Below are 22,338 nucleotides of genomic sequence, written 5' to 3' on the forward strand. Positions count from 1 at the left end.
TAGCATGCATCAGTACTACATTCTTTTTTGTGGCTGAGTAATATTCCATTGTTTGAGTAGATATCATTTTGTTTATTCATCTGTTGATTGTTACCACCTTTTGGTTATAGTGAATAGTGCTGCTGTGAATATTGGTGTAGAAGTACTTGCTTGAGTACTTGTCTTCAACTCTTTTGAGTATACATCTAGCATTCTACATCTATACATCTACAGGAATTGCTGTAATTGTATGTTTAACTTTTGAGAAACCACCAAAATATTTTTCAGTGGATGAACCATTTTATATTCCCATCACTAACGTACAAGCATTCCAATTTCTTCACATCCTTGTCGACAGTTATTTTCATTTTTAAAGTAGTAGCCAACCTAGTGGGTGTGAAGTGATATCTCATTGTGATTTTGATTTACATTTCCCTCATAATTAGTGATGTTGAGCATCTTTTCATGTCCTATTGACCATTTGTATATCTTCATTGGAGAAATGTCTACTTAAATCCTTTGCTCATTTTTTCCCCTCAGCTTTATTGAGATATGCCTACATGCTAAGTCACTTCAGTCATGTTCAGCTCTTTGCAACCCTATGGACCATAGCCTGCCAGGTTTCTCTGTCCAAGGGATTTCCCAGGCAAAAATACTGGAATAGGCTGCCATTTCCTTCTCCAGGGGATCTTTCTGACCCAGGGATCGAACCTGCATCTCCTGCACTGGCAGGCGGGTTCTTTACTACTAGTGCCACCTGAGAAGCCTGTCAATTATTGAGATATAATTGGTGAAAAAAAATTTTAAGATATTTCAAGTGTGCAATGTGATGATTTTATATACATCCACACTGTGGAAGGACTTCTCTGAGAAAGTTAATTAACATATTCATCACATCATATATTTATCTTTTAGGGGGTTGATAACATTTAAGTTCTACACATTTAGCAATTTCAATTATTATAGCCACCATATTATACATCAGATCCTCAGATTTTATTCATCTTTTCTTTCTACAAATACATTTTATTAAGAGAGACATTTCATTAACTCGTGAATACATACACATACACACACACAGACAGTTGATTCTCACTTTCCACAGTAGTTATATTCTTTAAAGTCACCACATACACTGAATTGGTAAATACTGAACCATTTTCCCTAGGGGAAGTACAGAGTTAGGTTTCTGTGAGCCTCTGATCACATTTTCATTAACCAATCAATGCAACCTTGTTTTATGTGTGATAATGCTTAAAGGCATGCTTTATTTAATATATATTGTTGATTCATCAACATTGAACTCACAGCCAACAGTTCTATAGCTCAGGCCCGAATGAAGTTTATTGAATATTGTATTTTCTCCATAAGGGACATTATGACTTGTTCTTAGAAACAATAGATAGCACTTTGCTTGGAGATCATTTTAGAGAGAAAAATCACCAACAAAAAGTACAAAAATTAAAAAAAAAATGTAACACTAAAGAGTTTGTGAAAAAAAACACTTGTTTATTGTGTGAAACCTAAAACTAGAAGACAGAGTAAGTATTGTCTTATTTGACCTCAGGTGGGAACATGCATTTTAGGCAACTCAAATTTTTTGTCACTTTGTGTATGTCCATGAATGACTCTGAAAATACTTTTTAAATGTGAAGTATAATTGACTTACAATATTATTTTAGTTTCAGGAGACATTATTCACCTTATAACTGAAAGTTTGTACCCTTTCATCAACCTCTCCCTATCTCCCCTACTCCCATCCCCTGTAACCACTTTTCTCCTCTCTGTTTCTAGGAATTTGACTTTTTTTTCTTCAGTATTCCACATGTAAGTGTTACCATGTAGTATTTATCTTTCTCTGTCTGGCTTACTTCACTTTACATTGTGCCCTCCAGATTCATCTGTATTGTCACAAATGACAAGATTTCCTTCTTTTTAAAGGTTGAATAATATTTCATTATTTGTATCTCTATATCTATATCCATATATCACATTTTTTGATCCATTCATTTGCCTACAAACACTTAGGTTGTTTCCATACCTCGACTATTGTTTGTGAATAATGCTGCAATGAGTATAAGAATGCAGATATCTCTTTAAGATAGTGATTTCATTTCCTCTGGATATATAGCCAGATGTGTAATTACTAGATTGTATGGTAGTTCTATGTTTAATTTCTTAAGGAAGCTCCATACTATTTTCTGTAGTGGCTGTACCTGTTTACATTCTTACCAACAGTTTACAAGGGTTGTTTTCTCCACATCCTTGCCAGAATTTGTCATTTGTTGTCTTTTTGATAATAGCTGTCCTAGTAGGTGTGAGGTGATATCTCTTTGTGGTTTTGATTTCCATTAAAAAAAATAACTACTGATGTCAAGCACCTTTTCACATACCTGTTGGTCATTTGTATGCCTTTTTTTTAAGAAAATATCTATTTAGGTCTTTTACCCATTTGAAAATTGGATTATTTCCTTTTTCATTATCGAGGTATATAAGTTCCTCAGATATTTTGTATATTAACTCCTATATGTGGCTTGCAAATGTTTTCTTTCGTTCCTTAGGTTGACTTTTGATTTTATTGGTGGTTTCCTTTGCTGTGCAGAAGCGTTTTAGTCTGATGTAATCCTACTTGTTTATTTTCATTCTTGTCTTTGCTTTTGGTGTGAAGTCCAAAGAAGCATTGCCAAGATCAGTGTTGAGATTACACACTACGAAATTGTACAGATAACCCTTATACTTGTACTAAAAGTTCCATTTTCTTTTAGCATTTATTTCCTTCTATGTAATTTTGTTTTATTTTTAAAAGTTCATTTATTTTAATTGGAGGCTAATTACTTTACAATATTGTAGTAGTGGTTTTTGCCATACATTGACATGAATCAGCCACGGGTATACATGTGTTCCCCATCCTGAACCCCCCTCCCACCTCCCCCCATCCCATCCCTCAGGGTCATCCCAGTGCACCAGCCCTGACCACCCTATCTCATGCATCAAATTTAGACTGGTGATCTATTTCACATATGGTAATATACATGTTTCAATGCTATTCTCTCAAATCATCCCACCCTCGCCTTCTCCCACAGAGTCCAAAAGTCTGCTCTTTGTATCTGTGTCTCTTTTGCTGTCTCGCAGATAGGGTCATTGTTACCATCTTTCTAAATTTCATATATATGTGTTAATATACTGTATTGGTGTCTTTCTTTCTGATTTACTTCACTCTGTATAATAGGCTCCGGTTTCATCCACCTAATTAGAACTGATTCAAATGCATTCTTTTTAATAGCTGAGTAGTATTCCATTGTGTATATGTACCACTGTTTTCTTATCCATTCCTTTGCTGATGGACATCTAGGTTGCTTCCATGTCCTGGCTACTATAAAGAGTGCTGCAATGAACATTGGGGTACACGTGTCTCTTTCAGTTCTCGTTTCCTCAGTGTGTATGCCCAGGAGTGGGATTGCTGGGTCATACGGCAGTTCTATTTCCAGTTTTTTAAGGAATCTCCACACTCTTCTCCATAGTGGCTATACCAGTTTGCATTCCCACCAATAGTGTAAGAGGGTTCCCTTTTCTCCACACCCTTTCCTACATTTATTGTTTGTAGACTTTTGGATAGAAGCCATTCTGACCGGCGTGAGATGGTACATCATTGTGGTTTTGATTTGCATTTCTCTGATAATGAGTGATGTGGAGCATCTTTTCGTGTGTGTGTTAGTCATCTGTCTTCTTCGGAGAAATGTCTGTTTAGTTCTTTGGCCCAATTTTTGATTGGGTCGTTTATTTTTCTGGAGTTGAGCTGCAGGAGTTGCTTGTATATTTTTGAGATTACTTCTTTGTCAGTGCTTCATTTGCTATTATTTTCTCCCATTCTGAAGGCTGTCTTTTCACTTTGCTTATAGTTTCCTTTGTTGTGCAAAAGCTTTTAAGTTTAATTAGGTCCCATTTGTTTATTTTTGTTTTTATTCCCATTACTCTGGGAGGTGGGTCATAGAAGATCTTGCTGTGATTTATGTCAGAGAGTGTTTTGCCTATGTTTTCCTCTAAGAAGTTTATTGTTTCTGGTCTTATGTTTAGATCTTTAATCCATCTTGAGTTTGCTTTTGTGTATAGTATTAGAAAGCATTCTAGTTTCATCCTTTTAAAACTGGTTGACCAGTTTTCCCAGCACCACTTGTTAAAGAGATGGTCTTTTCTCCATTGTCTATTCTTGCCTCCTTTTTCAAAGATATGGTGTCCATAGGTGCGTGGATTTATCTCTGGGCTTTCTATTTTGTTCCATTGATCTATACTTCTGTCTTTGTGCCAGTACCATACTGTCTTGATGACTGTAGCTTTCTAGTATAGTCTGAAGTCAGGCAGGTTGATTCCTCCAGTTCCATTCTTCTTTCTCAAGATTGCTTTGGCTATTTGAGGTTTTTTGTATTTCCATACAAATTGTGAAATTATTTATTCTAGTTCTCTGAAAAATACCGTTGGTAGCTTGATAGGGATTGCATTGAATCTATAGATTGCTTTGGGGGTCATATACTCATTTTCACTACATTGATTCTTCCAGTTCATGAAAATGGTATATTTCTCCATCTATTTGTGTCATCTTTGATTTCTTTCATCAGTGTTTTATAGTTTTCTACATATAGGTCTTTTGTTTATTTAGGTAGATAGATTCCTAAGTATTTTATTATTTTCATTGCAATGGTGAGTGGAATTGTTTCCTTAATTTATCTTTCTGTTTTCTCATTGTTAGTGTATAGGAATGCAAGGGATTTCTGTGTATTAATTTTATATCCTGCAACTTTACTATATTAATTGATTAGCTCTAGTAATTTTCTGATAGAGTCTTGGGATTTTCTATGTAGAGGATCATGTCATCTGCAAACAGTGAGAGTTTTACTTCTTCTTTTACAATCTGGATTCCTTTTAGCCTGCCAGGCTCCTCTGTCCATGGGATTTTCTCCAGTTCCTTCTCCTGGGAATCTTCTTGAGCCAGGAATTGAACCTGGATCTCCTGCATTGCAGGCAGCTTCTTTACTGACTGAGCTACAAGGGAAATCTCAGCAAAATTTTCTTAATGGTGTTATCTCTGGTGCACCAAGATGACTAGCTAAATGCAAATAGATGGAAGAAGTTTTCTTTTAAAAAAAATTCCTATTTGAAAGTGATTTTGGCATCCCATGGACATGAGGATATCTATTTTTGCACCACAATACATATGAAGACTAATGTTGATGAGAGTAACACAGTCCCATGGACTCACCCAAGAGTTACTTGTGTGTTGACTGACTGTAATCTTCATTTTCCCTCAAGAAGTCATGTGTTAATGCCAGCAAATAAGTCTGGCATTATTTTAACCAATACATTTGAACCTTTTCTTAGTTATATAAAAATTAAACATCTTACCTATAAAAAGCAAACATTTTGAACATGTTGAAACTTTATCATTAGTGATGAACATGGACAGTAAACGTCAGAAGTGACTCTGCATCATGATGGATACCAAGACTGAGAAACAGCCAGCTTGCCCAAGCCCTTCATCTTACAGAAGAGGAGAAGGGAGATCAGTTGCTCAAGGTCACACAGAGGAGGATCACTCCAGAGTCACTTCACTCTGGGTTCAGTCACTGAATTCTCAAATACTTACTGAGTTTCCCCTGTGTCTCATGCCCCATGCCCAGTATAATGGTGAACAGGACACTGTCTACTTCAAGGACTGGGACAGTAGAGACTGGAATGGGAGCAACTTATGAATAAATCATCAATTACAGAACAGTTCAAGGGAGACATAAAAGGGTGGGTGGGATCCCATATCAAGGGCATCAGACTGCACTTGGAAGTGGGGCTGGGGAAGGTTGTTCAGAAGGGATGATATCTAACCTAGGCCTAAAGAATTAATGGGAGGCAAATCATATTTGACCAATTGATAATCAGTATTAAGGTAAGACTATGCCCCAAATTGGCATAAAAAAGGGAAAACCAGCTCTGGAATCTTAGCTAGAGATAGAATTTTTAGTTGAGAAATGATGAATAACAATACCCATTGGTTTATTGTTGTTAATTATTCAAAGAATCACGGGCAAATTCTTTACCAGATGAGCCACTAGGGAAGCCCCTATTCAAAGCAAGTAATAGAATTTCACGTGATTAGGTCAATGAGTCTATGAGGGAGAAAGGATGAGTATAATCAGCCTGTCAAAGAATGACCTAAGATGAATTTAGAAGTAAATAAAGTGATATTATAGTGGTTGTGACTCTTTTGATACTTTTTCTGAGCTATTAGAGTACCTGTGGTAGCTCAAACACACATTGTCTATCTTTTGTTCATTAGAGAAGCAGAAAATACCATACCAGTCATGTCACTCAATGTTCTTCCCATGACCATCTTGCATATGTCTCTAGTGCTGAAGCTCCAATACTTTGGCCACCTGTTGCAAAGAGCCAACTCTTTGGAAAAGACCTTGATGCTTGGAAAGATTAAGGGCAGGAGGAGAAGGGGGCAACAGAGGATAAGATGTTTGGGTGGCATCACCAACTCAATGCACATGAGTTTGAGTGAACTCTGGGAGATAGTGAAGGATAGAGAAGCCTGTTGTGCTGCAGTCTATGGGGTTGCAAAGAGTTGGACACGACTGAGTGACTGAACAACAACAACAACAACCCCACACTCAACCTTTAACATCTTTCCACAGGATGCTCCTATCTCCCCCCTGATTGCAGCTATTGGGTTGAAATTGAATGCTTTGATCCTGACCCTATAAAGCAGGGCTAGGCTGATCAGATTTTCTAATAACGAAGCTATTAACACCAATTTTTAACCTTCCTTGCACCCATATCCTTATCATGATCTCATTATTGGCAGAGTATTTGCCCATCCCTGAGTTTGGGCTTTCCAAATTGTGACTTGTGTTGGCCAATGACATAGAAGGAAGTATCACTGTGCCATTCTGAGCCTAAGCTTTAAGATACCTTGTGTGTTTCTGATCTCTGTCACCCCTTGAGAAGAACTGCTCCTAAACTATTTCTGCTCTGGTAGCCTGGATGTTAGCATGTGTACCTATAAAGCAGAACCACCGACATGAGCTAGTTAAAGTCAGCTAACAGCTGACATACAGAACTATGAGAACAAACGGTTAACGTTTTCTCATGTTTCCAACTAACTTGAGTGAAGACTGGTACTTAGGCTGGAAGCTTATGTAGATTTACAGCTTGGTCTGCCATTTTGGGCCACAAATGGGTGAGTAAAGGAAGCCGGTGTACAGAGTTAGGCAGGGAGTATAACATACACATGCAGGCAGAATTTTTTAACTTTCAACAACTTTCTAGATTCAGCTTCTACAAGGCAGAAGTTATGGGAGTAAACTAGCAGGGCTCTGGTCTCTGGACTCAGTTTTCTGGCAGGCATTTCCTCCTGTTAGATGACTGGCTATCATTGGCCTGTCTGCAATAAACTGGGATATCATGTTGTTTCTTCAAGTTAGGCAGAAGTATGAGTAGTAGAGGGGCTTCCCAGGTGGCACTAGTTGTAAAGAACCAGCCTGCCAATGAACGAGATGTAAGAGACATGGGTCAGATCCCTAGGTCAGGAAGATCCCTTGAGGAGGGCATGGCAACCCACTCCAGTATTCTTGCCTGGAGAATCCCATGGATAGAGGAGCCTGGTGGGCTACAGCCCATAGGATCGCAAAGAGTTGGACACAACTGAAGCGAATTAGCACAGACACATGAGCAGTAAAACTGAGGAGCCATGTCAAAGTATGGTATCTACAAGGTTGTCTTAAAGCTGAGTCACCTGAAAACCAGGACAGTTTAAATCTTTCTAACGGAGGACAGATTCAGTCCAAAAACTAAGGAGTGTCTGGGCTTACAGCTGGGGATCAAGAATTTCTAAGGATGAATGAAGGAAGTCCAAGGAGCTTGCTTTGTATATCCAGTTCCCTTTCCCATGTTTGTTCTGAAAATGGTCCTGTGCAAAACATACCACCTTTTCTAACTTTCCTCTCCAACTTAAATTATACCATCCCCCTACCAGAATCCTAAGTGGTCAACCCTAATACAACATCACTCTGCCCTTCCTCTCTGCTCATCACAAAGTGGACTGAACCAAGGATGTATTCCTGCCTGACGGGAGGGAAATCAGTCCATGCAATGTGGATGGGCCTAACCTTGGATACAGAGGTGTGCATGTATTGGAGACCTGGCAAACAGACCAGTTCATCTCCTTGGCCTCAATGGTTGGTCCAGTCTCAATTCCAGGGCCTTTGCCAGGATGATAAGAGTCTTTCCTGGGATTTTTTTTTCTTCCAGAAGTTTAAGGAGAGACTGTTATTTCTGCACTGGTGATTGAACTGGCAGGATCTGAGGGTAGAACTGCTAGATGCTATTTTGATGTTATACAGGGAAAACCTGAAGATGAATTCTGGTAATGAAAGAAGTATATGGTAAAGAAGTTGAAGGGAGGAGAGAAGGAGAAAAAGTAGGAGGGAGAGAGAGAGAATGACTAATATGAATATGAGGGACAGACAGCCAAAGACCTGCAAATATTATCTGAACTTAAAGATATGGGTCAGCTAAAGCTAACACAACCCCTGGATTTGCTAATTACTAGACCAATAAATGCCCTCCTCTTTTCTTTCTTGAACTAGTTTGAGTTAAGTTTCTATTACCTTAGACTGACAGAGTCTTGATGAATGTACCAGGGCAACCGAGGGAGAAAGAAGGTGGGCCATTATGAGGACTTAGATCTGCTTTAATTGCAAAGAGCTCAGCTCCTTCAAATACAAGAGAGAAAAGTTGCATAAATTCTACTGGAGATGGGGAGAAAATGGTTAAACCACAAAGGAGGCCAAAGCACAAATGATCAGGCTTAATGACATTTACATTCTAATTAGTAGATAAAGGTTTGTGTAAGATGTTTAAGACTTACTATGCTTTTGTAATTGCCAGTAGTGGGTACTGATGAAGCTACACTGCTTATAGTCAGGAATTCATGAAGGGCTGAGGAGATTTTGTTTGAGATCTCTTAAACAGCTATAGTCCAGTGTTATCTGGGCTTGCAGTCTTCTGAGGTTTTGACTTGGTTGGATGTCCAAGGTGATAACACTCACATGGCTGGCGACTGATGGTGGTTATCAGCTCGGAGTTCAGTTGAGGTCATAAACTGGAGCATCTCCCTATTCGTGTAGCTTTGCTCCCTCACAGTATGGCTGCTTCAAGGTTATTGGACTTCTTATTTAGGGGCTTCAACAGGAGTGTTGAAGTGAACAAAGTAGAAGCTGCCTTTCCTTTTCTGGCCTAGCCTCAGGGAGTCACACATCACTTCTATATTATTACTGTATTGTGTGTGTGTGCTCAGTCATGTCTGACTCTTTGCAATTCCCTGGACTGTAGCCCACCAGGCTCTTCTGTCCATGGAATTTTACAGGCAAGCATACTGGAGGGGGTTGCCATTCCTTTCTCCAGGGGATCATCCCCACCCAGGGATCGAACCCACATCTCTTGCATCTCCTGCATTGGCAGGCAGATTCTTTTCCACTGAGCTACCTGGGAAGCCCATTGGCAGGTGAGTCATAAGCCTGCCTGTGTTCAAGGAGAGAAGATATAGATCCTGCCTCCTGATGGGTAGAGTGTCACAAAATGTGTGGCCATAAAAATAAAACTTCCACAATGACTTTCTCTATATTTGTAAGTTCTATTCATATAAATAGACCTTGCAAGGGGAAGACTTACGGTCGGTCCTTCCCCAGGTTACCTGATGTCCTTCAGAGCACGAGTCACTGAAGTACCACTTGCTCTGTTTAAAGACCTTGGGTATGCACACTCTTTGTGCTGCTGCATATTTCTAACTCAAGCCATGAATGAGAGATTAATCTTGCCTCTGTATTAGATAGTCCTTGCCCTTTGTTCCATACCCACCCCATTCTTGTTCTCACTTTCTCTGAAGGTGATGCTACACCCTTCGCAGCAGGTGTCCCAGAGCGAGGCTGTCATCAGCCCATTCTCCCCATGAGTGCCCACTCTGAGTTCCTCTCAGCTCAGCTCAGTGAATATTGCTTTGGTGTTACACCCAGCTTCACTGCTTACAGCCCAATGGATCTTCAGATTAGGTCACTATGATTTATGAAAATCTCCTTCCTAAATTCTCTTTAAAGGAGGAGGAACAAAAGAGGATGGAATGGTCGCTGCCACTGACAGACATGGGAAAAAACTCTGAGAAAGTTTGATACTTTTCCTGCAGAAAACTGTGCACATGCTAAGTTGCTTCAATCGTGTCCAACTCTTTATGATTCTATGGGCCAGGCTCCTCTGTCCATGGGATTCTCCAGGCAAGAATACTAGAGTGGGTTACCATGCCCTTCTCCAGGGCATCTTCCCAACTGAGGGATTGAACCTGCATCTCTTTTGTCTCCTGCATTGGCAGGTGGTTCTTTACCACTAGAGCCATCTGGGAAGCCTTAGGGGACATTAGCATCGCTGGCCAGTGACCTCTGAAAATAATGCTGATTCTGATTCTTTGGTGATTTTTCCAGGAAACATCTAGAAACAAAACACAACACTGAGACATTTACTGCAGTAAAACATTTTAAAGCAAATCAAAACACAAAGAACACAATATACAGATAGATGCAATAACTTTGCATTACTATATTTAATATTTTCAATTTTTGAAGGAATTTGGTGCACTGCCAAAATCATCCAAAATGCTAGAATCCTGTTAGTTGTTAAGAACCAATTAGGTAGGAAGTTGTCTATTTGTAAACTAATTTTGCACCCCTAAGAGGAAAAATAAATCTAATTATTTTAAGGGGCCACAAGCTTCTCTCACACTCCTAAATATAATTATGCTACAACCAACATAGATGATACTGCCCAAGATGCAACTTTAAGATAAGACTGAACATGAATTTTAAAGCCCCAAGGAAAATATTTACGAATAGTCTAAAAGAGGAAAATTTGTAATTTATAAAGTAGATTGGGAAATGAGATTCAAGGGGATATTATGTTCAAAGCATATGTTATGGTTAGAGTGTCCTTGACGCTTAGAAGCCAAAAGAAAAAAAATTACAAAATTAGAAAGCTAGTCCTTAGGAGTTGAAAAATGTGGTAATTATCCCAGTTGTGGATAAGGGTACAGGTTATTCATTTTAAGTAATACAACACCGTATTTCCCTTTCTGAAATCTCACCAAAAAAGCAATTTCAGTAGGATGAAAAACAACAACTTGAAAAAATGGTTGATTTGGCTTTTTTTAATCACCTCATTTACCAAATCAAAGACTATAGACCTGCTTGTCCTGATTATGAAGAAATGTATAGAATGAGAAAAATGAGTTCTCCTAAAGTTAATTCAGAAGCAAATTCTAAAATTGATGGATAAAGTAAATCAACCCTTAATATTCATTGGAAGGACTGATGCTGAAACTCCAATACTTTGGCCACCTGATGTGAAGAGCTGACTCCTTGGAAAAGACTGTGATGCTGAGAAAGATTGAGGTCAGGAGAAGGGGGCGACAGAGGATGAGATGGGTGGATGGTATCACCAACTCGATGGACATGAGTTTGAGCAAACTCTGGGAGATGGTGAAGGATAAGGAAGCCTAGCATGCTGCAGTCCATGAGGTCCCAAAGAGTCTGACATGACTTGGTGACTGAACAACAACAACTAATAAGAATCATTTTTTTTTTTTGCAGCAATTCTTGCTATAAAAATGACTGTTAGATTGCTTTGCTCTGCCTCTTGTTTTAGACCCCCTTCCCACATTAAAAAATATCTTTTTTCCATTGTATATTCTTGCCTACTTTGTCGAAGATAAGGTGTCCATAGGTATGTGGATTTATCTCTGGGCTTTCTATTTTGTTCCATTGATCTATATTTCTGTCTTTGTGCCAGTATCATACTGTCTTGATGACTGTGGCTTTGTAGTAGAGCCTGAAGTCGGGCAGATTGATTCCTCCAGTTCCATTCCTCTTTCTCAAGATTGCTTTGGCTATTCGAGGTTTTTTGTATTTCCATACAAATTGTGAGATTATTCTAGTTCTGTGAAAAATACCATTGGTAGCTTGATAGGGCTGGAAATAGAACTGCCATATGACTCAGCAATCCCACTCCTGGGCATACACACCGAGGAAACCAGATCTGAAAGAGATACGTGTACCCCAATGTTCATCACAGCACTGTTTATAATGGCCAGGACATGGAAGCAACCTAGATGCCCATCAGCAGATGAATGGATAAGAAAGCTATGGTACATATACACAATGGAATTTTACTCAGCCATTAAAAAGAATACATTTGAACCAGTTCTAATGAGATGGATGAAACTGGAGCCCATTATTCAGAGTGAAGTAAGCCAGAAAGATAAACACTAATACAGTGTACTAATGCATATATATGGAATTTAGAAAGATGGTAACGATAACCCTATTTGCAAGACAAGAAAAGAGACGTAGGTGTATAAAACAGACATTTGGACTCTGTGGGAGAAGGCAAGGGTGGGATGATCTGAGAGAATAGCATTGAAACATGTATATTATGAAGTGTGAAACAGATCACCAGTCCAGGTTGGATGCATGAGACAAGTGCTCAGGGCTGGTGCACTGGGATGACCCAGAGGGATGGGATAGGGAGGGAGGTGGGAGGGGGGTTCAAGATGAGGAACACATGTAAATCCATGGCTGATTCATGTCAATGTATGGCAAAAACCACTACAATATTGCAAAATAATTAGCCTCCAACTAATAAAAATAAATGAAAGAATATCTTGAAGCTTAACGTTGAAAAGTTTGTGGGTTCACAGGTGAAGGAAAGAATCTGTAAGAGATGATGTATTCTAAGGCAAGAATGGGAAGTACTTCTAGTTTACTATCTTTCTTCCTCCTGTTTTGCTGTTCATTTTTTAATTTTTCAACTTTAGTTGAAGTTGGCAGGTAAGCATTTTGGAAGCACAGTCACTTTACTGATCTCTAACCTAGACTTCTCTAGACTTCAGACCAGATCCAAATCTCATCCTCTATTTGGAGGGCACAAAGGCACCTCAAACTCAAAGTGTCCAGTGCAGAAGTCATCATTTATCCCTTCCCTACCATGCACTCTTAACTTCTCTTCCAACAGAACGTTCATATAGCAACGAAAGTCAGTTCTTTCCATACATGAATCAAATCATGACCTTTGTCTGATTAAAACTCTTGATGGCTTTCAGTGGCTTTTAGGGTAAAGACCCAAATCCTTAACAAGACTTGTATGACTTGGTTCCTGCTGACTCATCATACTTCGCTCCTTCTGAATTTTCCAGGGACAGACACTGAGACAAAGTTTGGCATACACAGTGTTTACAAATAAACACCAGTATTTGTGAAAGGAAATGAAGTAGCAGCAGCATAAGACAGAGGAAGAAGTCAAACCTTGATGCAGGGTCACTAAAGCCTCAGCCAACCTAGTGGGGAGCTCCATAGTGAGTTTTGCTCATCAGACTTGTCAAACCTCTGGCCTTTACATCTTACCTAGAATGAGCTCAGGCACGACCCCAGGCAAAAACTCTGGCAAAGTATGTCTCTGCAGCCCTAGCAGATCTTGGAAGAGTAGACAGCTGGGGCAAGTCCTTGGCGGGTGCGGGGGTGGGGGGCGGTTCTAGGGGGTTCTGGGTGGTCCTTCTCCGTTTATACCATTCCCATACTCAAGTCATACTTAATTTTTTCACTTCCTTAAAATGCACAGAGCACTTTCTCCCTTCTTACCTTTGTGTCTACTATTTCTGTTCCAAAGCACTCCCCTTCCTTATACACCTCATTACCTCTCATAGCACGTTTCATAGTCAGTGATTTGTACAATTTTGACTAATTGTTCTGCTTATCTCCTCTACTATTTGTACTATTAACTTCATGATGAAGGCAGAATAGGACAGAATTTATCATCAGACACTAGTGGCCTAGCATATAATAAACACTCCATAACTGTTTGTTGAATGAATAAATAAATGTATGATTGAAAAGGCAACCTGGAGGTTCTAAGGTCATGCTGAAAGAAGTACCAGGAGGTGGGAGAAGGGCCATAGTGGAAAGATGGAATGGAGTTAAACTGATTCATATAGCCTCTCTTCAATAATAAAGCATCTGTTTCTATGCAGATATTAAAAATATAAATTATTCTACTTTTATGAGATAACCATTTTCCTAGTGCTGTTGAACTGAACACAGATTTAGAATATGGTCAGCCATTTTTGTGGCAAGAAGTCCTGGTCAGAATTATCCTTTTATTTTTTAGCACTAAATCTCATGGGAATTTTTATTCAAATTTATGATATTATGACTGTCAGAAAGCTCAACAATCTGTCAACCTCCTTTTAGGGGCTTCTGTAGATAAAGAGGTCTAAGACCAATAGTCTGACTAGCCCTGAAATAAACCTCATTCATGTCCTTGCATAGTAGCTCCAGCTCCACAGGGGCAGAAGGATCTTAACCTTCTTCAGTTCAGTTCAGTTGCTCAGTCATGTCTGACTCTTTGTAACCCCATGGACTTCAGCACGCCAGGCTTCCCTGTCCACCACCAACTCCTGGAGCTTGCTGCAACTCAGGTCCATCGAGTCAGTGATGCCATCCAACCATCTCATCATCTGTCGTCCCCTTCTTCTCCTGCCTTCAGTCTTTCCCAGCATCAGGGTCTTTTCCAGTGAGTCAGTTCTTTGCATCAGGTGGCCAAAGTATTGGAGCTTCAGCTTCAGCATCAGTCCTTCACTGATCCTAAATCCAGGAGGCCCAGCCTGTCAGTCATTCAGACCTGTCCCATGGGCAGGTGGGGTGGAAACAAGCATAGTAATCATTAGCTCAATATATGCTGGACCTGGTTAAGATCCCATGTGGGAACTCTTTTCTAACATTTCCTAAAATATAAATTTTTTCAAATTGAGAATCTTCAGAAAAATCAGTAGAGAAATAAGAAAAATGAGACAACATAATTCCCCTGCAGGAATTAATGTTTAACAATAAACAAAAAATATGCTACACTTTGGAAAGAATCCACTGACATCAAATGGAAAGAGAGAGCAGGAAACACTGACACACCGAGTGGGAGGTTTTGGTCGACATTTTCAGAGCAGTGCTTTCCTGGTGGCTCAGACAGAATCCTCTGCAATGCAGGAGACTCGGGTTTGATTCCTGGGTTGGGAAGATCCCCTGGAGGAGGAAATGGCAACCCACTTCGATATTCTTACCTGGAGAATTCCATGGACAGAGGAGCCTGGCAGGCTACAGTCTACGGGGTCAAAAGAGCATGACTGAGTGACTAACACACACACACACACCAAAGTAGAAAATGGTCATGATCTAATCAGTCTTGTTCACAACTGTTGTCACCTAATAAGTGTGTGTTTGTGGTCATATCTGCTGCCAGCAGTGAGTCATACTCATGAATGAAATAAATATTAGTCAGTTTGTATGCATAGAGTGAAGTGAAAAGAAAGCAAAAGTTTAGTTTCTCAGTCATGTCTGACTCTTTGTGACCCCATGGAGACTAGCCTTCCAGGCTCCTCTGTCCACAGAATTCTCCAGGCAAGAATACTAGAGACAGTAGCCATTCCCTCCTGCAGGGAATCTTCCCGACCCAGGGATCAAACCTGGGTCTCCTGCATTGCAGGAAGATGCTTTACCATCTGAGCCACCAGGGAAGCCCCATGCATAGTATACTTTACACAGATCCCGTGAATTGTAGTCCAAGAAATAACAATTTTGGGGAGCAAAATAAGTCCTTAACTTGGCAGTATTTATGTGTGATTCTATGTAGTACTGTTAACTTTGCTAAGAGACAGAAATGTTATTTGAATACTACCCAATGATGTTTGCTGGCATTTTCCAGGCTGAATATCTGCTATTGGCCACAGTCCCTTGAAAATATTGCAAAACTTAATATTTCTTAGTTATTAAATATTTCCTTCCAGATATCAGCAATAATGAGTAAAAAGTAAGAGGAATGTTGGAAGTATTTTAAAAACAGCTTTTGATTTGTAGTATTCTTGAGATTATCCCAGAATTCTGATTTCTCATTGCAGAACTCCAAAGATTAAAAACTTAGGAATTCAAAAACACTAGCCTGGCATAAACCCCAAGCACCTTCCTTGTCAGGTCCCACAGGTAGGTCTCAGGGGGGTTGCTGACTTTCTGGCTTGAATCCTGATTTGGGGGTTGCTTATCAAATCCCTTATGAATATACAGTGGAGGAGAGAAATAGATTTAAGGGACTAGATCTGATAGACAGAGAGCCTGATGAACTATGGATGGAGGTTCGTGACACTGCACAGGAGACAGGGATCAAGACCATACCCATGGAAAAGAAATGCAAAAGGGCAAAATGGTTGTCTGAGTAGGCCTTACAAATAGCTGTGAAGAGAAGAGAAGAGAGAAGCAAAGGAAAAAAGAAAGATATTCCCATTTGAATGCAGAGTTCCAAAGAATAGCCAGGAGAGATAAGAAAGCCTTCCTCAGTGATCAGTGCAAAGAAATAGAGGAAAGCAACAGAATGGGAAAGACTAGAGATCTCTTCAAGAAAATTAGAGATACCAAGGGAACATTTCATGCAAATATGGGCTCACTAAAGGACAGAAATGGTATGGACCTAACAGAAGCAGAAGATATTAAGAAGAGGTGGCAAGAATACACAGATGAACTGTACAAAAAGATCTTCACTCTGTATAATAGGCTCCAGTTTCATCCATCTCATTAGAATTGATTCAAATGAATTCTTTTTAACGGCTGAGAAGGTGAGGGTGGGATGTTTCGAAAGAACAGCATGTATATTATCTATGGTGAAACAGATCACCGGCCCAGGTGGGATGCATGAGACAAGTGCTCGGGCCTGGTGCACTGGGAGGACCCAGAGGAGTCGGGTGGAGAGGGAGGTGGGAGGGGGGATAGGGATGGGGATTACATGTAACTCTATGACTGATTCATCTCAATGTATGACAAAACCCACTGAAATGTTGTGAAGTAATTAGCCTCCAACTAATTTAAAAAAATTAAAAAAAAAAAAGATCTTCATGATCCAGATAATCACAATGGTGTGATCACTCACCTAGAGCCAGACATCCTGGAATGTGAAGTCAAGTGGGCCTTGGAAAGCATCACTACGAACAAAGCTAGTGAATGTGATGGAATTCCAGTTGAGCTATTTCAAATCCTGAAAGATGATGCTGTGAGAGTGCTGCACTCAATATGCCAGCAAATTTGGAGAACTCAGCAGTGGCCACAGGACAGGAGAAAGTCAGTTTTCATTCCAATCCCTAAGAAAGGCAATCCCAAAGAATGCTCAAACTACCACCCAATTGCATTCATCTCACACGCTAGTAAAGTAATGCTCAAAATTCTCCAAGCCAGGCTTCAGCAATACGTGAACCAAAAACTTCCAGATGTTCAAGTTGATTTTAGAAAAGGCAGAGGAACCAAAGATCAAATTGCCAATATCTGCTGGATCATCGAAAAAGCAAGAGAGTTCCAGAAAAACACCTATCTTTGCTTTATTGACTACCCCAAAACCTTCAACTGTGTGGATCACATTAAACTGTGGAAAATTCTGAAAGAGATGGGAATACCAGACCACCTGACCTACCTCCTGAGAAATCTGTATGCAGGTGAGGAAGCAACAGTTAGAACTGGACCAACAGACTGGTTCCAAACAGGAAAAGGAGTATGTCAAGGCTGTATATTGTCACCCTGCTTATTTAACTTATATGCAGATTACATCATGAGAAATGCTGGGCTGGAGGAAGCACAAGCTGGGATCAAGATTGCCGGGAGAAATACCAATAACCTCAGATATGCAGATGATACCACCCTTATGGCAGAAAGTGAAGAGGAACTGAAAAGCCTCTTGATGAAAGTGAAAGAGGAGAGTGAAAAAGTTGGCTTAAAGCTTGACATTCAGAAAACTAAGATTATGGCATCCAGTCCCATCACCTCACGGGAAATAGATGGGGAGACAGTGGAAACTGACAGACTTTATTTTTTGGGGTTTCAAAATCACTGCAGATGGTGACTGCAGTCATGAAATTAAAAGACGCTTACTCCTTGGAAAGAAAGTTATGACAAAACTAGATAGCATATTAAAAAGCAGAGACATTACTTTGTCAACAAAGGTCCGTCTGGTCAAGGCTATGGTTTTTCCAGTGGTCATGTATGGATGTAAGAGTTGGACTGTGAGGAAAGCTGAGCGCCAAAAAATTGATGGTTTTGAACTATGGTGTTGGAGAAGACTCTTGAGAGTCCCTTGGACTGCAAGAAGATCCAGCCAGTCCATCCTGCAGGAGATCAGTCCTGGGTGTTCTTTGGAAGGACTTTTGCTGAAGCTGAAACTCAATACTTTGGCCACCTCATGTGAAGAGTTGACTCATTGCAAAAGACCCTGATGCTTGGAGGGATTGGGGGCAGGAGGAGAAGGGGACGACAGCCATGAGATGGCTGGATGGCATCACCGACTCGATGGGCATGAGTTTGAGTAAACTCCGGGAGTTTGTTGTGGACAGGGAGGCCAGGCGTGCTGCGATTCATGGGATCACAAAGAGTCGGACACGACTGAGCAACTGAACTGAACTGAACTTACTATTCTAAGTCTGATGCCATCCTGAGCTCTAGCTTTCTTAACCCCTTAGGTTCACCTTCTATGCCTTTGGCATTGGACATTACTCTTTCATATCCCGTGCTGGAACTGGGTTCTTGAGTCTCTGAAATGGACCTCCTGAAGAATTGTGTGCCTGTAATTCTCTGTTAATGTCTTTCCCCTGGGTCTGGGTCCGTTTCCTCCCCACTTGTCTGCCCTGTTCTGTGTTATAGGAGGCTGACACTGGCAGACTGTTTCACCTGGGCGCCCTCTGGGTTGGATTTTGGCTCATGGGTCCAGTCCACTTCCCATTTTTATGGATAATGTTTGATCAAAACACAGCCACATTCATTTGTTTACATATTATCTATGGCTATTTTCATGCTACAATGGCAGAGTTGAGTCGTTGTAACACAGACTGGATGGCTCACAAAGCCTAAAATATTTACCATCTGACCCTTTATAGCAAATGTTCACTGACCCCTAAGTTAGGCAGTAGATTGGAGGCTCTGGCATTCCATGAGCCTCTGGCATTCAGAGCTCAGCTCTGAAATCAGCAGCACCTCTCCTGGGCTAGAGTTTCCTACAGAAGGCCTCTCCTCCAAGGATCCAGCTTTCCTGATCTGAAGGCCTAAAGGTAGTAGTGACTTCCTGCTGTAGATAGTCTCTGGATGACGCAATGTCCCTTGTTTGATCCCTTAATTCTCAGTTTTGTAAGTAGACCTTAATTAAAGTCTCTTCACTGTCATGGGTAAAGGTGATTTGCCAATTGGCTAGCTCAGTGGGCTTCACTGCTGAGTTAGTGTCCCCAGTTCAGGCTTTGTCCTTAAGAAGAGCTAATCCTTTTTCATTGTTGAACCATCCTCAAAGTCCCAGCATGCTTGGTGACTGACTCTTGTAGGTAATATACAAAATGCTGGTAAATCTCCTTATACTTTTCTCTAGTAAAATATGACTAGTGTAGGAATATCCATGAGTTAAGCTGGTTTTAGCTTCTCTGCTGGTGTCCAGATCAATTGCTTCTAAGACAGGTTGAAATAGTTTTTTCTTTCAAGTCTTTTACTATCAGAAGCACAAGTGAGTCTCTCTCTAGACTTGCAGGGTTTGGGTTGGCATGGGGCTGCTGTGACAGCAACTCTAAATCTGACTTCTTACAGTTTTTATCGGATGAGGTGACTTAAAAATTTCTTGTCTCACTATCCCAATAATCTGTGCTTGCTGGAATTTCTTTCTCTGGAGATTATAGAAGAAATGAATTTTTTACAATGGTGACTATAACCCAAGTTGCTCCAAAATTTTCCCAAGAATTAAAACATAATTTTCACATTTTCTGTTAGGTTTGTCATTTGCAACATTAACTGCAGAACATAAAATTTGACCAGGAAGATTATGAAAGGGACAAAATTTAAAAATGAGTAATACCCAAGTATGAAAGTCATATATGGATCTAGACTTCAGTGATCTAGTTTCTCATCTTGCTTCTGCCTGTCTGTTCAGTTCAGTTGCTCAGTCATGTCTGACTCTTTGTGACCCCATGAACCACAGCATGCCAGGCCTCCCTGTCCATCACCAACTCCCGGAGTCCACCCAAACCACGTCTATTGAGTCAGTAATGCCATCCAACCATCTTATCCTCTGTCGTCCCCTTCTCCTCCTGCCCTCAATCTTTCCCAGCATCAGGGGCTTTTCAAGTGAGTCAACTCTTCACATCAGGTGGCCAAAGTATTGGAATTTCAGCTTCAACATCAGTCCTTCCAATGAACACCCAGGACTGATTTCCTTCAGGATGGACTGGTTGGATCTCCTTGCAGTCCAATGGACTCTCAAGAGTCTTCTCCAACACCACAGTTCAAAAGCATCAATTCTTCCGTGCTCAGCTTTCTTTATAGTCCAACTCTTACATCCATACATGACTACTGGAAAAACCATAGCCTTGACTAGACGAACCTTTGTTGACAAAGTAATGTCTCTGCTTTTTAATATGCTGCCTAGGTTGGTCATAACTTTCCTTCCAAGGCATAAACGTCTTTTAATTTCATGGCTGCAGTCACCATCTGCAGTGATTTTGGAGCCCCAAAACATAAAATCTGTCACTGTTTCCATTGTTTCCCCATCTATTTGCCATGAAGTGATGGGACCGGATGCCATGATCTTAGTTTTCTGAATGTTGAGCTTTAAGCCATATTTTTCACTCTCCTCTTTCACTTTCATCAAGAGGCTCTTTAGTTCTTCTTCACTTTCTGCCACTCTGTTAGACTATTTAAAATTCTCTATATAATAATTAGTTAAATAAAATCTACACTCCTATTCAAGGAGAGTTATATACATTTTAGGAATGTAAGTGCTGTATTCTACAATATTGGTGTTCTACAATTGGTTGTTGTTAGTTATGAGTACAATGATGTGAGGATAGTAAGTACTAAGCAGACTTAATAACTAACACCTGCTTAGTTCTTTATAGTTTACAAAGCATTTCCTCATGCATTCCTCACTGATACTCATAATAACCTTGTCAGGTTAATTCCCACTTTGCAAACAAGGATATTGAGGCTAATTTATTTGTTCAATGTAATATATCTGATAAATTTTCATAATGTTAGTGGCTCAAGGCTAGTGTGGATTTGGGGGATTGGGACCTCCAAGAGGAAGAATTGTAAGTGTGGCAAACTGAACCAGTTGTAAGGAATAGTCCCAGCAAGAATACCTAGATAGGCTGATCCTAGGAGCTGACAGGTAGAGCAAGTTTGGGCATGCTTTAGGCAATAATCAGCATCAAGAGAGAAGCTACTCTAGATTATGAATCACAGCAGTGGAAATAATTAGACACTGAGCTATTCTGGAGTTTAGAAAGGAATTCCAGATTTCTATGGAACTCTCTTGTTGGCCCAGTTGATGACCTGGACCAACATTGGAGGCAGCAAAATGCCTACCAGTAGGGTTAATTCTAGGTTCCACCCATAGATGTGCTGACTTCTGTTATATATCCTGCCTGTTTCATTGACTGCCTCTATGAGTAGGCACTTTGAAGGCCAGGGTCAGGCCAACATATGGCCTATTATTTGTTGTGATATTTAATAAAGTTAGACTGTAACATTAATTGTTCTAAAGCCCGATCATATGTTTTATCATCTCCTCCCTCTTACACTGTTGGTGGGAATGCAAACTAATACAGCCATTCTGGAGAACAGTGTGGAGATTCCTTAAAAAACTGGAAATAGAACTGCCATATGACCCAGAAATCCCACTGCTGGGCATACACACTGAGGAAACCAGAATTGAAAGAGACACGTGTACCCCAATGTTCATCGCAGCACTGTTTACAATAGCTAGGACATGGAAGCAACCTAGATGCCCATTGGCAGATGAATGAATAAGAAAGTTGTGGTACATATACACAATGGAATATTACTCAGCTATTAAAAAGAACACATTTGAGTCAACTTTCTTCCAATTTTACTTCTTTTCTAAAATATCTATTCTTAGTTTCAAAGACCAATTGAAACATGATTGTGTTTCATATTTTTCACAGATATAAAAACTCTTTAGAGCTGTATTGTTTAATATGGTAGATTTTTCACAGATATAAAAACTCTTTAGAGCTGTATTGTTTAATATGGTAGCCATTAGCTATCTGTGGTTATTGAGTACTTGAAATGTGTGTGTGTGCGAGCATGCTAAGTCACTTCAGTTGGGTCTGACTCTGTGCAACATCATGGACTGTAGCCCTCCAGGCTCCTTTGTCCATGGGATTCTCCAGCCAAGAATACTAGACTCAGTTACTATGCCTTC

The sequence above is a fragment of the Muntiacus reevesi genome, chromosome X (assembly GCF_963930625.1).
Source record: "Muntiacus reevesi chromosome X, mMunRee1.1, whole genome shotgun sequence".
NCBI classification, from domain to species: domain Eukaryota; kingdom Metazoa; phylum Chordata; class Mammalia; order Artiodactyla; family Cervidae; genus Muntiacus; species Muntiacus reevesi.